The sequence below is a fragment of the Eurosta solidaginis genome, chromosome 1 (assembly GCF_040869045.1).
Source record: "Eurosta solidaginis isolate ZX-2024a chromosome 1, ASM4086904v1, whole genome shotgun sequence".
NCBI lineage: Eukaryota > Metazoa > Arthropoda > Insecta > Diptera > Tephritidae > Eurosta > Eurosta solidaginis.
In genome coordinates this window covers 39,064,890-39,077,949 of record NC_090319.1, presented here as the reverse complement: position 1 = coordinate 39,077,949, position 13,060 = coordinate 39,064,890, and the positions used below count along the sequence as shown (strand labels likewise).

The window sequence follows — 13,060 nt, the reverse complement described above, 5'->3', positions numbered from 1 at the left end:
CTTACAATATATTAATATCAATGAAATATTAACAGTAGTTTTTATAATAAAAAATAATCAATAACAAATTTATTGTAATTAGGGATATGTGATAAATAGATTAAATCTAGTTTTTAAGTTAATCGCTATAGTCATTCGGATACACGATTTGTTAAAAATCGTTCCATTAAAAAAGCGATTAATCAACTAACATTCTATTAACAGTAGTTTTTATAATAAAAAATAATCAATAACAAATTTATTGTAATTAGGGATATGTGATAAATAGATTAAATCTATTTTTTAAGTTAATCGCTATAGTGATTCGGAAACACGATTTGTTAAAAAAATCGTTCAATTAAAAAAGCGATTAATCAACTAACATTCTAACTAAATTGTATAATTAATGAATAATATTAAAAAATGTTTGCAATCAGTTAATTTAGAACTTATTGATAGCGGAACGTGATTGAATGCATATTTAAATGTTTATAGTCAATACAAATACTAAAACATTTGAGTATTAATAAAATAATCTTTAACAAATTTTTAATTTTTTTTAAATAATCTATGATTTTACTAAAACTTTAATGCAATCTAAATTCCATAAAGTAAATTAAAGGATGAATTCTAGTGACTATGCAATCAACGACTGTTAGCGAAAAGTAATTGCAATCAAGTCAATACCTTCAAGTGAATGCAGCTAATAGTAATTTTTGCAATCACACTAAATACTGTTACTTTCTAATATCTTCGATATTTTTCAGCTCTCTCGACTAATCAGGCTGTGATTATCATTTATGAGTACGTAATGAATTAAATTCTTAATCAGATGATTAATTGAGATGTGACGAAAACAAACATGAACCTTTTCTTAGTATTTAATTTTGAATAATAAACTAAACATCTTCCATTAATTGATTTGTGGCATATTTAAAAAAAAATTCTATATTGATTCTATTCAACATTTTTAAATGCTTTTTTTCTTTCTTTTAATTATCATATTTAATAATATATACATATTATATACAACCAATAGTCGGCCACCATATTCTTGTCTATCTAAGGGTTATACACAAACCTTGCAGACTGTACCAAACTCAATTTTGTAGACGCTCTGCAGGCTTCCTTCCAGCACCCTTCAAGTTTTATTTCAGCCAGCTGCGTCTTTTTTTCGAAACTACACCAAATGTTTACGATTGTTATAATGTTTGAAGGTATGTATATAAAAGCGCACGATCATCACCATCAACAAGGATGAAAACAACAACAAATTATAAAAATTGTGCAAAGATACTCAGGCAAAAGAAATCGAATAGATGAATGCAAGGGATTCAACGATCAAAACGACTCGTGCCACAACCAAATTGCCATGCATTGTAATGGTTAAATACGAAAAAAAACTACAACAATTGTTGATAAGCAACCCAAAATAATAATAAAAGGTAGGTAGGTAAGTACTATATAGTAGTATACAGACGTGTATAGCCTTCTAAGCAGTTGGAACATATGTATGAGATTGTACTATATGAGGGTAGTTAATGCTCATCATGCTGTGTCGAATTATCAAAGAAAATTGTGGCATATCCTTGCAGTAAAGTTACCAAAAAGGAACACACAGGCAGCCACACTCTTTACTCGATACCCAGGCAACATTTAGTGAATTGGTCCCCCATTGGAAAGGCGAGCGGTAGCGGGAAGAGTAACGGCTCAATGAAAGGTGAGAAGCGGGTATCCAAAGCGGGTGTTGTTTCTGCCCATGGAAGCTTGATGTAAGGGACATGGCTAGGAAGGTTTCAGTTTCCTTGTACTGCTATCGAAAGCCAATTGGCAAACGCCTGGGGCTCACCTTAAGGGTCGTACATTAGTTGTTCGAAATGGTGGTCAATCCGATTCTGTTCTATGGCATTTTGGTCTGAGGGAGAGCACTAGACACTTCTTCCGCGGTCAAAAAGTTGGACGCAATGCAGCGATGAGCGATAGTTAAATGGGGCTCTTTGTATATTACCTACACTGGCAAAACGCGTTGCCATACCCGGTTGACATCGAGACTATAATTTTGTGATTTAAGTGCACTTCAACATTCTTCGACTTCATCCCTGGCTGGATGGTTCTTAGAGTATAAGTGTGTTTATACTTAACGATCTTTTTCACAATCTCTGGTTAAGTTACACTACACTAGAGTATAAAAATCTTTCAAATAGCTTCACTAGTCATTTTCGTTCTTACCAGCACAAAGGTGGAAATATGAACAAAATCCACTCCAGTATTCTTCGACTTTATCTCTGGCAGGATAGACCACACATATTTCGGAGGTAAGAAACTAATATAGCACGGGAGTTTGGCGAACCTGTTCACGGACGATTCCAGGCTGAACTAGAGGGTTAAGGCTGGAGTGTTCTGTCATGAGCTCGTTAGTAACCGGTAATTTGGGCTGGACGGAGGTCGCCGTTATTAAGAGTGCTGTAGATGGGCTGATATTATCCGCTGCACCTTTTAGGTCAGGTGAAGTCGAACGCTGTGAGGGATTGAGAGGCGTCGCTTGCGAAGGCATCTTACTACTTAAAATTCAACTGTAAGGCTGATATCTTGGTCCGGACAGGCACCGTCAAATTGATCTTGGCTGTCAGTGGATACTTTGGCCACTTGTTCTCTGCTTCTGGATAGGTGTGCCTTGAGTCAGCTTAGCAAACGATGGACTGTCAACAGATCTTGCCGTGTGTAGAGGTATTTATCTCGCGCTATAGACTCCAAGCGCTCTGTGAAGTTACTCGGGTTTTCAAAAGGGCATATACATATCTGGTGCAATAACAGGGCGCTGCACTGCCCAATGGGTGCGGTTCCCTTAAGTGTACTGGACAACCCCAGCTTAGTTGGCTGTATGGGTAAACGGGAAGAGTCATCTAGTCAGCTATCCAGCCTTTGCGAGGACGAGGCGTAAATTTCTCGGCCGGAACATATTCGGCTCACCGGAGGAAATTTCCAAGATCGATATGTTCCTAATTTGTGGCTTTATCGTTGCCACGTGGCGATTCGCTAAATAAGGGATCAAGATTAAAGTGTCCATCTGAGCTGTTCCTTAACTGGGCCCCAGCTACACAGCCTAACTTAACCTAACATCAAAGCCCTGTTGATAAGTTAAGTTCTCAAAAGCATCTCAAATCCCATATGTTGATTGGGATGTAGCTTGTTGCCCTGCTCCTGTCGTTTTCGTTGTCCTTGCCGCTCACGATCTGCATCCATAAGTAGCGAGACCCTGCTGAAGCGCATTGCAATTGCTTATCGTACGAATATTGAATATATTATTTGTATTGAAGATCGCCAAGGGGTGAGTTGTAGAGTATACATAATTTTTTTCTAGATTGTTGTTGGATTCTTATCTTACAGAAAACGGCTTTGCACCCCTCGCTATTACCACTTATAATAAGTAAGTAAATAGTAAAAAAGTTACTATGAAATGCAAAAGGACATGTGTAAAGCTTTAACGTTTCTATCGGCATATCGTAAAAGAGGCAGATGTCTTTCTTTTGCTAAATGTATAGATATGTATGTATATACATTTGAGAAGGATTTAAGTAGAGGGGGAAGATACTACGCGTGCGTGGCAGGCGCTTAAAAGTGTGTTTTGTGGATAGTTATGTTGGTAAATCGGTTATTTAAAGAAGAGTTTGAAACTTACAAACCCCGAATGTAGTTTGATGTGCTTAAGTACAAATGTTATATCTGCTGCTCCTATACATACACACAAATATAAATATCTGTCATCAAATTAAACATTTAGAAGAAAAGTTAAAATACCAATTTATTAATGATTTTAGTTATTTTTTCCAAAAATTTTAAAGCCTTTACCGCAAATAACCTTATGAATAGAAATTTCCTATATTTTTCTAACGAGATCTAGGGCCATACGCCATGGAAATAGCGAGTCGACAATGCATTTTTCTGATTTTGGTTCCGGGCATCACAGCATACATAGTAAGGATCTGGCTGAGTTAGCATGGCATCGATAGGCTCTTGATGTCGCAGTAGCAAGGAAGGTCCTTAAAGTCCTGGCCATGGACGTAGCAAGTCCACAAAGCATTTTTTTGATTTGGATTCCGGGCATCACATCATACATAGCAAGGATGTGGATGAGTTAGCATGGCATCGATAGGCTCATGATGTCGCAGGAGCAAGACTTTCCTTGCAGCCTTGAGACTGATCATGGGTCGCACTTCCCAGGTGCTAACAACAGATAAACCCGTTTGCAGTTTTGTCGACTTTCTAGGACCATGTGGCCATAGTAAAGTGAAAAACGATCTTTAATAATTGGTTTCTTGCAGTGCTGTCCGAGCCAAAGTAGCACAAGGGACGCCATTTTGACGCACTTTCTACTGGAATAAATTGCCACATAAGTCTTTCTTAAGATGAATTGAAGGGATGTATTCAGATTATCAAATATATAAACTCAACAGGATGGGTATGATCTAATGTGATTTCCATCAGGGCTATGAATATTAGTAAATTCTCTTGTAATTTTTTTTCATTGGTTAATTCAAGAGCTGTGGTATCAATACGTGTCAAAAACATGCATTGGCTCTGATTGGCGGTAAAAGAGTCTCTTTACACCTACCAACTACCGTTTGGCATTTCCCAAAATTCTTTCACAAGAGCTATTGTTAAAATTTTTAAGTCAAAATCCAACAAGACTATGTGTGTATTAAAGGAAAAATTGCCTTCTATTTTTGGTCCATTTATATAAAGGTAGTCCTTAAAATTTTTTTTATCGTCTTTTTATTTTCAATTTTTTAGTACTGCCTACAAAAACGCAATTGCAACTTTGATTAGTAATTTAAGTAATTCCTAAGTGAAAATTTTATTTTTATTTATTTGTTCAAAATAGCAAGATTTAAGAGAATTTGTGGAATTTTCGCTGACCACACTGGCGAAAACAAGAGAATTCCACCTCGCATCATAACTAGAGAATTCCACCTCGTTTATCAGCTACTTAATTAGCACAGCTGAAAATCGTGGTGAAATTCGCATACGCCTGAAAGTCTAAAAGGATCGTGGTGAAAGTCGCGTACGCCTAAAAGTATGCAAGGACGTGCCTTGAGTTGGGTCTTCAACGAGGTGGAATTCGCATACGCCTGAAAGTCTAAAAGAATCGTGGTGAAAGTTGCGTACGCCTAAAATTATGCAAGGACGTGCATTGAGTTGGGCCTTCAACGAGGTGGAATTCTACAACGCCTGCAACACTCAGGAGGCTAGCCATGAAGGTATGGCCTAGTCTTCTAAATAGTTCGATTTGTGCGTTACGTAGCTCAAATTTTTTGATCAAACATTGCACTGTCACCGAGTTTTAAACTATATTTCAGGTTTCAAGTCTTCAGATATCCAGGAACTTAGTTAGAAATCGATTGCAAGATTCCCAATTTAAAACTAATTTTCTCAATATCTCGATCCATGCGCCACCTGGCGGCATTTTTTTTCATCAAGTATTGCATTGTCACCGGGTTCTGCATTACGGCCCAAGTTTCATGTCTCTAGCTCATCGGGAAGTTACACGAAAATCGATCCCAAGATTCCCCCCGTTTTTAAAGGATTTGCAGTTATCTTGACTATCGCGCCACCTAGCGGAACCTTGTTTTCTGTAAATTGTATTGTCTTCGGGTCTAGAACTATGTGCTAAGTCACAAGTCTCTAGGAAACCGGGAAGTTAGCTAAAAATGGATTGAAAGATTCCCTAATTAAAATTAATTTTCCTAATATCTCGATCCGTGCGCCACCTAGCGGATTTTTTTTGATAAAATATTGCATTGCCACCGGGTTCGGACCCACGTCCCAAGTTTCAGGTATCTAGCCGGCAAGTTACTCGAAAATTGATCGCAAGATTCCCCCTGTTTTTAAAGGATTTGCAGTTATCTTGACTAGTGCCCACCTAGCGGAACTTTGTTTTCTACAAGTTGTACGGCCACGAGGCCTCTGACTAAGTGCCAAGTTTCAAGTCTCTAGGTAACCGGTAAGTTTGTTAAAAATGGTTTGAAAGATTCCCAAATTAAATTAATTTTCCTAATATCTCGATCCATGCGCCACCTAGCGGAATTTTTTGATAAAATATTGCATTGTCACCGGGTTCTGACTTACGGCTCAAGGTTCATATCTCCAGCTCACCGGAAAGTTACTCAAAAATCGATTGCAAGATTCCCCTCATTTTTCAAGGATTTGTAGTTATCTCAATTAGCACGTCACCTAGCGGAACCTTGTTTCTTATAAAAATAGAAAATGGAACTTAGAAATACACTTAATGAAAATAATCAGACCTTGGAAGCGACGACAACAGAAGACTTTTAAAATGTTAGAAATATGGCAGAAACGTATACAAGAAACTTATTCAGACGCGCTGCGCTATAAGTATGTTCAGCGAAAAAGATCTATAGGAACTCCGATACTCTGTTGTAAGAAAAAGTCAAAATTTAGTTGTACTGTGTTTCATATTTCATTTCATATTTCTTTATTCAGTCTATGATTTGTGACTCGAAAAACTTAGACATTTTTATTCCAATATACTTTCAAGAGCATTATGACAAGGTATTCAAGGGGTTGACAAGCGCAATACAAAGCTTCATATCTGCAAAGCTTCCGCAACCCAATAGTCAACTTCACCTACGCGAGGGGAATCCTGTTAAAAATATGAATGTATCATAAACAAATTTAGCAGGCGAGGCTCTGGCGACCCCAAGATCCTCATGGAGGAGCGCGGAGGCGGAATGGCCTAGAAGGTTTAATGTTTTCATATTAATCGTTCTCGAGATGGTCGGGCTAGTACCTTAATGGTGCTTTGTTACCGGAACGTACCGGATCTATATCCGTCAAAGGACCATCAAAATCGATAACACTCACCACCAAAACCTTCGGGGAGTATCTTTGTCGTTAATACAACAACAACAACAACAACAACACTATGGCAATTTTCCATCTGTTGCTCGGTTTAAAATAGCAAATCACTTATTACTGTTTTATGAAACTAAATAATATATAGTATTATGTGAAAAATACAAATAAATACCAAAACACCCCATTTTTTGTCGATTGCGTGCATTTTGTTGTATAAAACTTGTTCATAACATTCTTATTTTACTCAAAGGAAGGAAACGGTGTGGCACGCTCTAATCGAAGTATTTCCGGTAACGTGTGAATCAACCGCGCAAAGTAGGGTTCAAAGTCAATAGTAAAGGTTTTTTAAATTTAGCAGGTAAAGCGAGTAATATATTTGTACAGAGGGTCATGGTAAGTTGATATTTATGTGAGGTATTAAACAAGTGTGTTTTTTACGAAATGAATAAAGAAATATGCATCAGATTGATTTTGGCCAACGGATCATGATTATGATTAAATGCATTAATGCATAATAAGTCCAAGATATTATAACGAATATTAGTTACACTAAGTGATACTCACATCACTAATCTAAAACTAATCAATATGGCCACAACAACAATAAAGCAAGCTGCCACACTTGTATGCACGTAAACAAATTAATCATTATGTCTACACATATGTCCATACAAGCAGCGGAGAGAACAGCACAAACACATGCATATATCTGAGATACTCCCAAAAGTAGGCAATCATCGATGGAAGTATCACTCACATATGCACGCGCATATGAGAAGCTATAACGTGCATCTGTAGTTATAGCTGGTAATTTTATAGCTGGTAAACAACTAGCAAATTCTAGAAATAGAAACGCCTAGAAATTGGATATTGGAGTCATTTATTCAACAGTTTAGTGATTCGAACGTTAGCAGAAGGTTGCAAAAAAGCGGCATTGCACTAAATTCGTTGCAATATTTTTACTATATTATATATTACGTTCGAAAACTTAATCAAACCTATTCTGCGTTCTGTTTTCAATCAGACCAACTTCGAAAGTCTCGATTTGACGTATTCCACACTTCGAGCAGAGTTCCGGTTTTCTCATTTGCAAATTAGTTGAAGGAGATTGTTTTGATTTTTATTTTCGCGGGCTTTAAAGCGCATTTTTTTTAAAGTATGTGAGTAAAATATATATTAATGATTGTAAAAATTATTTTAAAACAAACTTTTTATTTTTTTTGTGGTTTTGCAGGGCAATAAGTACAACGACAGAGCCATTTGAAAAATTGTTGGAAATACTGTCAACAAAAAGGACATTGCACAAAGTTTCTCAAAAAGGCCTAAAGAAGAAGTGCAGGCGTTTTGGAAAGAGGTTGCATCGGCATTGAATGTGCTTGGTTCCCCATCGAAAGAAGCGAGTTTATGGAGGAAGGTAAGGTTATCCTAAAAATAACTTATATTTTCCTAATACTTGTAATGATTCTTGCAGACGTGGGTTGATTGAAAGTGCTATGTAAAGAAGAAGATGTAGTCCAACAAAAAAGAAATGTTGAGCACTGGTGGTGGACAATGCCGTTTGAGGAGAATCAGTCCCATTGAGGAGAGAGTCATTGGGGTGATGGGTTTAGAAACATCCACCAGTTATTTTAATATGTGTTCCATCTACGCACATTACTACACCTGGAAGGCAGCCTTAGTATAAAACTCTTGCTTCGCTTGTAGTTTTTCCTCCTCACAGTTTTCATATTTTATCCACTCTGGACAAAGCCGCCGCTCCATTACATGCAGAAAATAGGGCAGTGACTTGAAAATGTTCGACTGACCCATCGCCACATTGTAATCTGTACCAACACCGGTAGCTGCCTTCAGCAAAAAACCTCAAAACAGCCATTACGCGGTAATTGCTGCTAAGCTAGTCAAAATATTTCTCGGAACTTCTGCATCAAATATATCCAAGACATACTTAAATGCGTCCTTATTTAACATAAAGTTTTTTTTTTAATCTAAAAATATTTAACATGTATGAAGGTTTAGCACTTTCAGCACTAACTTACAATTCATCGCTGATCCTGAATGGATCACTGATGTCCTTCAATCTCCGTCTTTCCACTCTCCGTCTTTCCTCTTCAATTAAAGCTGCAACGGCTAATGTTTCCATAATTTATTTATGTTAAATAAATGTTATATAACGAAATATTCACTAATTTATTAAATGTTCTAATTTCGTCAATTTCTCACAAACAGCTGATTTCGAAAATTTGTTCATTCTTCCTCTTCTTGTTTCAATTCAAGCGGAACTCTGGACATCTACTTTCAGTTCAAGCGGAGCGGAGAACTGAAACGGACTTGTAATGCAGAATAGGGGTGAATATGTACTCAATAAGTCTGCATTAATTTGTGTTTACTTAACACTTTTCGCCATCCATATTTTGTAATACATTTTTATAATAAAATAACTTTGTCTATTCTAACGCTAATATGAGGGTCTGCAGCTAACTCATTATTTTATCATCTATTGAATTGATTTTCTAACGCATATGAGGCAAAGATAAGGTAATAGAATGATTGATATCGAAGTTAGTGTTTTGTGTGAATTAAGTTTACTTTGATTAGATAAACGAACTAACGGTTTTTGTTCTATATGTAAATAATTAGGTTAACATAAATTAGAAATAAAAGATATGAAACATTTATTTAAATGGGGATAGTATCTGTGCTTGCCTGGCTCAGTAAAGGTACATGATAAAATTTAGAAAAGTTTTTCTGAGGAAGCGTAAAGTCGGCTCCAAGGGAAGAGTGGGAAATTAGAGTGTTCATAAAAGTTAAATGAATGATGTTTCCCAACTTCATTTCAAAAGCTTATAACTAGGTCAGATATGCATATCATATATAAAGTTTGTTTCCGTTTGGAGACGGCAAAGGTGAGTCGCATAGGTAACAAAGTTAAAATTGTCTATGGACACTAAAAAAAATGGGGCCCCAGTGGGTTAGGGGGCTTTGAATATACCCGCGGTAGGTATGCCTGTCGTAAGAGGCGACTAAAATACCAAATTGATTCAAGGGGTTGCCAGCGCAATACATAGCTTCTACAACCCAATTATTAACCTCACTTACTTGTGGCGATTCCAGTTACTTTAAGAGCCGAGGCTCGCGGTATGGCCTTGACAAAGCAAAGGCAAAGGACCATAAACATCGATAACACTCCCCAAGGCCTTCGGAAAGTATCCCTATCGCCATAACAATAACCTAAAAAAATGGAAATTATAATTTTTTGTGTTGCTAACGTCCAAAATTGATAATATTATAGTTAGTGATAGCACATATAAATGTAATTGTCGAATGGAAACGCTAAACGCGTGTTGTACAGGGGCCAAGTTCAGATAACCCAGTGAAGGCACGATATATTAAAACTTGAGCTTTAACTGCCGTGCGAAACCTCGTAATCGTTTCCTTACGAGACCAAAATTTATGTGTAATATCACCAATTAAAGTATTGCCGATTTCAGATATTAGAAAACAAATGAAAAATTTATTTTTTTACACTCCATAGAGAAATCTTAATTTTGACCATAACTGTGAGAACATCGTTTATATAATTTACAAGAACCACCCATCATACCTAGTAACATCAAACTCATGCATGACAGGCAAAGTTCTTTACGCTTACAGCACAGAGTAAAACATTCGCTTGGAGTCTTTGCGCTTACTTATTGAGCTCATATTGGTCATGATATTGCCTAACTAACAGATCTAAGCAGCAAAAGCTAAATTTCTTGCTTAGCACTATCATTTTCGACTTATGGTCGTTTGTAGTTCGCATTCGCCCGTTAAGCAGTTGGTTTAATATTGTAACGAACTCTGGGGATTTCTGATATTTATGCACCTTCGCTAACGTTCAAATCGCCAAACTGTTGAATAAATCACTCAAATATGCAGTATTGTAAACTGGTATTTTTTTGGATTACTTTGGGAGTAGTACTTCACAATTATACTTCACAATTAACAGCGTGCTTAAATCAAAACCGATTAGCTATTACTCAGCTTGCGCTGCTTTTATACCCTCTGTTGCCTCGTCCGCATATTTCTCCAAAGATCTGGACCTTTCACCTTCTAAAACTGTTGTATCTCCTGCTTGGTAATTTATTTATATGCGTGTGAATGTGTGAGTAAGAACTTCGACTGATGACTACATGTATGTGTGTGTGTGTGATATATCTCTTCCCTTTGAGCTACTGGTTACGTGTGTGCACTTCTCGTCGCCTTCTATGCATGTGTGTAAATGATGATTGATGTGTTCATGTATACGAGCGTGGCTTGCTTTAATGTTTTTGTGTTGTGATTATTTACTAACAGCATAGCGATGTCAACATTCGCCACAATATGGATGTTTTGCAAGTGCGACTACTTCTTCCTAGTCAACGCGATAGTTGTTGTTTTTACAACAATAATAACTATGGCTGTATTGCAACTGAAATAGTTGAAGTTTACTCAGCAATACGAGCCCTGCTATAAACTCATTAAAATCTTCATACATGTACGTCTTCGTGTGTACTGCTCGAATAGAAGCAAAAGTGTACATAAACCCTGAAGGATAACTCATGTGACACAAAAAAATTATTACACGCTACTCAACTTCCGTAACTCATGAAAATAAGAAACGCGGCCGTCGCGCCAAGATATATCATTCAAAACACTTTCTAATGGGCTATTTAACGCCCAATTAATAATAACCAAAATCCCAGCTCGATATAACTGAGCAGCTAACCCTAAATTACAAAAAACGCTTTATTATATCTAACATTTACTCATGCTTGAGTGCACTTATTTCCCACTTAATACTCAAGCACTGCAATAAATGAAGAAGGTATAATGCATTTTCAAAGATTTTCACAAAATATGCTTTCGTTTACTTATTATACAGACTTACCTAAAAACTCACAAAAGAAATTTGGTATGAGTTTCCCCAAAGACGGAAACAATTCAAGAAAACTTTCAGAAACAAAATTTTCTACTTCAACACGAGCTATTTATTCTTACTTAAGACCGACGATCCAACAAATTAGGCATCCTTGAACAAAAGACCACTGAAGAAAGTATAGAAAAGCGCAAATGTAAATAACATAAAACTTTGAAATTTTTTATGAAGGTAAATATTTGTGGAAATAAAAGAAAATATATGTATATGTACAACATCTTAGCGCTAAGCACCAACAAAGCAATTCAAAGCCAATATTAGTGGAGGTGAGTAACATAATTGAGGGATGATTTTTCTTAGAATATGCCTTTCTTTGTTGTTACTTTTCGTGTGCAACTAAGAAATTTCAAATGCCGGCGAAAGTGTCCATTCGACGACGCCTTCTTTGTGATGTTGTGTAAGGCAAAATGTTAATTTAGCACTTGAAGGTGAGACGTACGCAAAGTGGCTACACAAAAATGTCAAATACTACTTTTGGGTTAATGTGCTTTGTGTAGCTTATTTGAAATATTTATAGACGAAAATATTTATACCCAAACTTTATAGACAATTTAGGCAAAATATTATGGGTAAGTATTTGCTGGTAAGTAAGATTATGTTTAAATGTCACTCACTCACTCACTGCAGGTTGTGGTTGCAGGTTGATCTCAGAGGTCACAATTTGGTGTAAAAGGGATTTTGATGAAGTGCGCTTGTGAATAAATGTTGGACGTAGGGGTTATACAACAAACAAATTGGTGTGGAATGTTGGCAGGTTTTTTTTGCGGATGGGTATACAAAAAGTGATTTCTTGTTGGTAGCGCATTGGATACGTAAAATTTCAAGCAAATTATGTTGTTCAAGTATGGCATTGTCTTTTCAATAAGAAATGATAAAAACGAATTAGTCAATGGGAGTTATAAAATTGGCTAATAAAATGCAGTGTCGTAGTGTGGAAACGGCTAACCGCTTGCATTCTGGCGCTCTATCGTGTTTCAGATTCACGTTTAAAAGTTTTTGTTAAAGCATTTTTTAATAATTCCCATCGTAACATTAAACGTGAGAAAAAAAGATATATGCTTTCAATTATTCCACAACCTGTCGAATATATGCATGAAATTTTTAGTACAGAAACATTTTTCCAGAAATCAGTTATAATAAAAATACAAATTATATAGGAAGCTCTCTTTGCGGACCATTGGCGCCACCCTGTGAGTAGCGCCTGGTGCAAAATGCCCCCCTTTCCTCTCTCACCGTGCCACTGAGAAA

The 13,060-nt window shown here is 36.6% G+C and overlaps 1 protein-coding gene across 9 annotated transcripts in view; it reads right to left on the bottom strand.

The window, feature by feature from the left end:
* Positions 1-13,060, bottom strand: part of pros (prospero) — a 294,879-nt gene that overhangs the window by 190,561 nt on the left and 91,258 nt on the right. The gene's annotated exons all lie outside the window — the stretch shown is intronic.